Source organism: Sinocyclocheilus anshuiensis, unplaced genomic scaffold (assembly GCF_001515605.1).
Source record: "Sinocyclocheilus anshuiensis isolate Anshui unplaced genomic scaffold, SAMN03320099.WGS_v1.1 scaffold284, whole genome shotgun sequence".
Taxonomy (NCBI): Eukaryota; Metazoa; Chordata; class Actinopteri; order Cypriniformes; family Cyprinidae; genus Sinocyclocheilus; species Sinocyclocheilus anshuiensis.
In genome coordinates, this window is record NW_015554266.1 from 1,719,734 (window position 1) to 1,727,532 (window position 7,799).

Below are 7,799 nucleotides of genomic sequence, written 5' to 3' on the forward strand. Positions count from 1 at the left end.
TTTTGTTTTTTTATCCGCCATCTCTATCTTTCTGTTGCTTGACTCGCTAATGCTTGGCTCTCTCCTCCACATCATGAGTAGACACGCCCCTTACTGCTGATGGGCTACAAGTTTGTTTTGCTATTCGGCCCGAATCAGTTTTCTAAAGCGTTTTTGAAAAATCGCTTACCCCACCTTTAATTAAAAGTCACATTGAAATTCGAGTCATTTTTTTTTTCAATAGGAATCTACATGATCGAGAATTTTGTTAGAAGGTGTGGCCACATTTACAATAGTTTACAATGGTTTGCCACGGTGTAAGTTGTTCACGCAAATTCACTGTGCTTTTGCACTCGAAATGTCAGTAATGTAATAGTTCACCACAAAATGAAAATTCTGTCACCATTTACTCACCTTCATGTCATTCCAAATCTGTACAATATTTTTTTCCATGGAACACAAAAGGTAAAATTCAGCGTAGTTCACACATTTAGTGTTCACTGGTCTTTCCATACAATGAAAATGAAAGCTTACCAGTGGCTGTCATTCTCTGAAAATAACAAAAATGGACCATAAAAATAGAGAAACTCTGTGTAATGTTTCGCATCTTCTGAAGTCACATGTGTGAGACAAAGACTAATTCATTAGTCAGGGGTGATCTCCTCTGCAGCTTTCTCATGACTTCTCATCTGCAGCAGGTCTCATCTCATTAACATTCATGTATACTGAAATATCACACATCAAAATGTGACACGCCAAATTTTAATATACACATATTCATGACTGCACAAAAGGAAAATTGCACTTAAGGAACATCAGAGGTTAGATTTTAGGTAAGCTTTTCAGTCTGTTCCTCACATAAAGCTACTGTATGGCTTCAGAAGAGTTGGAATACACTTTATGAAATAAAACTTGTATTCAACTTTTATGGTGCTCTCTAAATCATTAAGGTTTTGGAATGACATGAGGGTATGAGAATATATGATGACAGAAATTAATTTTTTTGGCTGAACTTATCCCTCTAAATGCTTTAAATTTGATTTATAGAAATATAAGATAGTTTTGTTTTTGTGGCCACTACATAATTGTTATCCATTTGTGTTGTTTCATAATATGTTATTCATAATTGTGTTATTTCACATGTTCCTACATGAACTCTATGACCTGTAAATCTAATTAAAATGTCTCATTATGTCAAACAGGCTAATAGGTTGCATCAGATCACAATTTTATCACGGGATTTAAAACAAAAATTACAGGAATTAAAAAAAAAAAATCACAACACTGTGATTATGACTTTGGCTTGACGATTAAGAAATACAAGATGGCATAGCAAACAGCTATTCTTTCTCGGGAAATTACAGTTAAGGGTAAACATAACCATGCTGTCAAAAGTCATGCTATAATGCTGATATTCAGTAATAGGTTTCAGGGTTTTTTTCGTATCAGTCTTTCTGCCTTTGCTATGGTCTTAATGTCTTATGTTGCATAAGAAAGAAAGTTAAAGCTTTATTTCCTAATAGCAATATATCACAAAGGGGGACACATATACAGCAAACAAAAAAATGACCTAAGACTGAGCCTTGTGGTACACCATTCTTATATAATATTAATAATAATAATAATAATAATAATAATAATAAGAAGAAGAAGAAGAAGAAGAAGAAGAAGAAGAAGAAGTTATCATTGTTTTTGTTTAAGTTTGAGTACTCAGTCACACAAATGCAGTGGTAGTGTCCAGAATATGAAAGCTGGCTATGTAACCTCTGTTTGTCATTAAGACAGACAGGTTGACAAAGACACTACAATCACAACAGTCTAAGTACTTACATGGAGAACAAGACCTCTCTTTGACTCATCCCCTCATCGACAAACACTCAGAAACCCACTAATAATCTCAGGTGTACAAAAGATCATCATAGTGCTCCAGCCAGGACAAAAAAAGTGGTATTTTTTGTAAAAGAAAAGAAAAAGAGTCTATGATTATTTTCTAAGCAAGAGAGTTGCCTGTGTCTCGCTGGCACGTGGGAGTATTAGTTGATGGATTCAGATACCACTTTCCCGTCACTGCACTCTAAGAAGTCAACAATCAGCTCACCGTGATCGGATTTAACAGAGATTAACTCTGTCATGTACCTCAGGACTACTACTCTCTCATTTATCATTTAGAGTCGAGATGTCCAAAACATTCCTTTCTGATTACATTCCTGAACGTAATCTACAGAGGTATGGAGAGCGATACCACAGACAGGGACCGCAATACCAGGGGACCGATGTCTGTCCTCACTGCGGCGGGGTGATGATAAACGAGGCACAAAATGTGCTCTGATTCCCAGCTTCCCAGCAGCAGTGGAATGGATTCAGAGCTAAAATATTGACTTAAAGCATAATGACAAATAACAAGCATAACGTAATAACGTAAATTACAAGCACTCAGAAACCCATTAATAATCTCAGGTGTACAAAAGATCATCATAGTGCTCCAGCCAGGACAAAAAAAAGTGGTATTTTTTGTAAAAGAAAAGAAAAAGAGTCTATGATTATTTTCTAAGCAAGAGAGTTGCCTGTGTCTCGCTGGCACGTGGGAGTATTAGTTGATGGATTCAGATACCACTTTCCCGTCACTGCACTCTAAGAAGTCAACAATCAGCTCACCGTGATCGGATTTAACAGAGATTAACTCTGTCATGTACCTCAGGACTACTACTCTCTCATTTATCATTTAGAGTCGAGATGTCCAAAACATTCCTTTCTGATTACATTCCTGAACGTAATCTACAGAGGTATGGAGAGCGATACCACAGACAGGGACCGCAATACCAGGGGACCGATGTCTGTCCTCACTGCGGCGGGGTGATGATAAACGAGGCACAAAATGTGCTCTGATTCCCAGCTTCCCAGCAGCAGTGGAATGGATTCAGAGCTAAAATATTGACTTAAAGCATAATGACAAATAACAAGCATAACGTAATAACGTAAATTACAAGCAAGCGGTAAAGCATAACGACAAATTAGAAAATAGTACATAGCACAGAGGTGCTTAGGCCGATAGATGCTATCAACAGGGGTTAGCACACTTTTTTCACTTTATTTTCAATGTGCCAATATTAACATTATGGTTATCATTAAGATAAATTATGAAACTTCATCAAAATAATTTTCTCATCAATCATCATGTAATGCTGAATATTAAATTGTGTTCTGCTTACTAATCTCCTGCCCATCTTATGCTTTTTAAAAGGCTAACACTTGTAAAAACCAAAGCACGAAGCACCTACACCTACACACTGTGGAAGATGGTAATACTTTTTACATGCTTGCATTTCATATTCACCATCACAAGATTTTTTTAATAAATGATAATGGCTCTACCGAGTCTAATATATCAGAGACATGTGATGAATTTTGCCACTCATACAGACTCCTGAGGGAGGGAAGCGTTTATTTTGAGGTCACGTTGAAGTGGAAAAGGTAAATGGTGTTCTGCCAGTGGGGCTCTGAGCCTCGCACACACCGAATTATAGATAGCATGAGCTGTTAGAGTGATGGATGCTTTGACTGTGCCATGTGAGATGGATATTTCATACCCCTCATCTATTTTCGGGAAATGTAGAGAGCACAGCTGAATTTTGACTAATGTAGTTTTTAGGAAGAAACATGCATTTGCCACACAAGTACAACAGATGAAACATCAAGCTTACACTTTAATGCTAATGCTTTAAGTACTAGCATGGTTGTGCACTATTCAATATTAAATTTTAAATCACAATTTAATTTCTTAATTTGACATTAATTTGAATTGAGGTATAGTAAACAAGCTGCAAAATAATCAATGCATGACATGATAATCAATGCATATATAAACTTCTTGTCAAAAGTTTGGAATAATTAGGGTTTTTATGTTTTTGAAAAAAAGTATCTTATGTTCACAAAAGTTCTGTCATGAAACTCTAGATGGCGCAGGCCGATAGCTTCTAACTCAATCTGATATAATCACATTAATATTCACATGGCACAGCTGATTGGTTTCTTTTTGCATCTAGCAGTTGCAGCATGTTTCAGAAACCATCCTCCTTCCCCAGCTCCACCTGTATAGATCTGCTATGGGGTGATTTCATGTATGTTATGTATGGGGATTATTTTATATGTGTTATATGTGCAGCAGCAGTATTTCTTACATGCTCACAGCAGCATATCTGTGGATGTATTGGCAGTAGTACGTTTCGTTACTTGCACAGCAGGAGCAGTGTATAGCAGATCTATTCCGCAGAGACAAACACATTAACAGTGCCATGTATATCGCCATGCTAAACTCTCAGAGAGTTGTCATGACAGAAATTAAGTTTGATGTTATAGTGGAAGGGCGCTTTAATTTACCACAGCCAATTTAATTTCAGTATAATTTACTTCATTTCAATTTCCAATTCAACATCCTGCAGCCTGCTAAATGTTCAATTCACATCCACACTCATGAACCGAAAGAAAGACATTCTTAAATTCTGAAATTTGTGACCCTGGACCACAAAACCGCTGGGGTATATTTGTAGCAATAGGCAAAAAAAAAAACATTGTATGGGTCAAAATTATCGATTTTTCTTTTATGCCAAAAATCATTAGGGTATTAAATAAAAATCATGTTCCATTAATATATTTTGTAAATTTCCTACTGTAAATATATTAAAACTTAATTTTTGATTAGTAATAGGCATTGCTAAGAACTTCATTTGGACAACTTTAAAGGCGATTTTCTCAATATTTCGATTTTTTTGCACCCTCAGATTCCATTTTTCAAATAGTTGTATCTCGGCTAAATATTGTCCTAACATAACAAACCATACATCAATGGAAAGCTTATTTATCCAGCTTTCAGATGATGTATAAATCTCAATTTCGAAAAATTGACCCTTATGACTGGTTTTGTGGTCCAGAGTCACATTTGTCCAGTGCTGTTATATACATATTACAATGCAGCAGGAAACACACTAAAGTGTCTAAATGAGTCTCACATTCCTTAATTCCTTAAATGCTGCTTTGAAGTTTTATCTAGAAAAGGTTTGACCGAACAGACAGCAGTCTTCAGCACTGGGAATGTGAGAGTCACTTGCTGTTTGTAAGACAGCATGGATGGTTTATTAATGCTGCCCAAATGTGTTTTGAGTCGCTGGAGCATCTGTAGTGGAGTTGAATTGCCTGCTATCATCTGATCTGCTCTTCTCCAGATTAACTTTCACCGTCTCTGAGACTTCCTCACCTCCACTTCCACCCCCTCAACAAGGACAGACAGCTTAACAACTTATTTTAATTCAAGTATACTTCAGAGCATTAAATTCCAGAGTATAGCACTCAACACTTATTTCATATTTAATCATCACACTCTGTAACTTTCAAAGACTAAAGAAAAATCAAATCCATCAGCAGTTCTGTTTATATTAATATTACACGACACAGCAGCCTTAACAAGTGCACAATCATGCAAAACTTTGTTACATAACCATAATTGTCCCCTCAGATACCATATTCAAATACAGTACAAAAGATCCGCAACATGAACATCATAAAACAAGCAATTCCAACAAGTTTTCTCTTGTAGGAACTCTGACAGATTCAAAACTGTAGGAAAGAAGTTTTAATGATAATACTTTGATAATATATTTGAATTATGAGTAATAAATATGTGAATACATCTTAAATAATAACAAAGAACATACCTCAGTTTGATAGACCTTCCTAACAAGTTGCTGAAATGTATGTGAGGGTTTGTCAATGTTACAAGCCTAAATCATTCTAATCAGCCTCTCTGAATTATTCATCAGGTTGTAATGTGTAATATGATCTTGTTTTAAATATTCATTAGCCAGATGGAACTAGTCATAAAAGAGCTTTATATGGAAGACATTGAGTTATGCAAACACTAATAGGTAGCGCACACAGGGAGGAGGAGGAAACTGTTTATGAATTGTGTCGGTCATGTGACTCGAACAACTCCCATAACGTTTTAATATGAAGCAATTACATTCACAGATTATGCGTTCACAGGTAACATGTGATGACTTCTGGAGTCCATTCATGATAATACCTGATTATTTTAATATAGAAAGATTGTTAATAACTATCATGAGCTGAATGCCATCAACTATGAGACAGAATAAATAACCTTTTCACTGTTAATATAAAGCTCCCTCAGACAGGTCCAGAAATATACGAACAGGATTTAAACCTTAATAGGCACAGAAAACACAAACATAAACGTGTTTAAATGTACAAATAGAAATATATGTTAGTTCCAGTAAAAATGCAAGCTCTTTGTGTGTTAGCCTGAGGTGGTAATGCTACGACACGGCGTCTCTGCAGTCATAAACACAGACTGTGTTGCCATGGCTCATATTCTCATGGGAACAGGAGACCAGTGAAGCAGGACCTGAGTGAAAACAACAGCCAAGTACAATAGCTGCCTCTCATTCTCTGCTAGTGCACGTGTCAGTTCAACATCTGTCCAAATACACACAGATCATATTCTGTATTCACAATACACAGCCTAAAAAGTCAATGTATTATATAAAGCCTACACTCTAAAAAATGCTGGGTTAAAAAGGGACAAACCCAGCTATTGGGTTGTTTTGACCCAGCAGTTGGGTTCAAAACAACCCAACCGCTGGGTCAAAACAACCCAATAGCTGGGTTTGTCCCTTTTTAACCCAGAATTTTTTAGAGTGTACTGTATAATAGTTGATGTGCAAATTGAATGAAAACAAAAGACCTGTAGTAATTTGCTTTCTGTCGTCTGATAGTTTATACTTTTTAAGCAAGTTCAAGGCCTATTTAGTATAATTCACTTGTGTTTTTGTGAAATTTTTAATGATTTTTATAAAGTAAACATAAGAGGTACTTTTTTTATTAGTAGTAATATTTCAAGATAAATGTTTTTTTTTTTTACTTGATTACCCATACATCATTTTTAGAAAAATCATGTTCAAATGTGAGTATCACATATCTCTCAATAATCATTTTATTGCACTGCATTGATCATAAAACTAAGCATTTAAATATCATCTTCCTCAGACTTTATTGGAGATATAGTGATAACTGATATTTATATAATTTTATGTAAGTAGTCTGTCATACTGTTATACAGACCTCATTGATTTACATTACATTGATTTAGAATTTCCTCTTACATTTTGACCATTTGAATAACACCTGCTGCACCAAATTTTATATTTTTGCTTCTGAATGAAACTAACGTTTCTTTTTTCCTCTTTCAGTATGAGCCCCATATTCTCACTGTATCATACCATACTGTATGTGCAGTGGTGGATGAAGTACACAAATCAAGTACTTGATAATCTAATAAAATATGACTCCAGTAAAAGTATTAAGTACTCCTTTTCATTTTACTTGAGTAAAAGTACAAAAATATTTTATTTTTAATGTACTTCAGTATTAAAAGTAAAAGTACCAATCAATGAACGTTTATTTTGTATTTTAACTTTTAATATACTTTTATTTTTAATAATTGTACTTAATATATATTTTATATAATCCTACTGCTCAAAACACCTGGGGGAGTGGGACTTGTCATACACTATCAAAACATTTAATATATTAAAATATCAATTTAGGTTACTGATACTTCATGCGTGCAAACAAGTGAAAAAAAAAAACTGCATGTGCCATAAAAAAAAAAACCTGATGTATAAAATATGAAAAAGCAAATATGAAAATTTTCTGATTTCTGAAAGGTTCAATAAACTATTCCATTCCAATAAAATAAAATAAAAATAAAATAAAATAAAATAAAATAAAATTAAATAAAATAAAAT

At 34.6% G+C, this 7,799-nt stretch overlaps 1 protein-coding gene across 1 annotated transcript in view; it reads right to left on the bottom strand.

Moving 5' to 3' along the window:
* The window catches only part of myo3b (myosin IIIB), a 117,235-nt gene that overhangs the window by 105,657 nt on the left and 3,779 nt on the right, over positions 1–7,799 (bottom strand). The window lies entirely within an intron of this gene.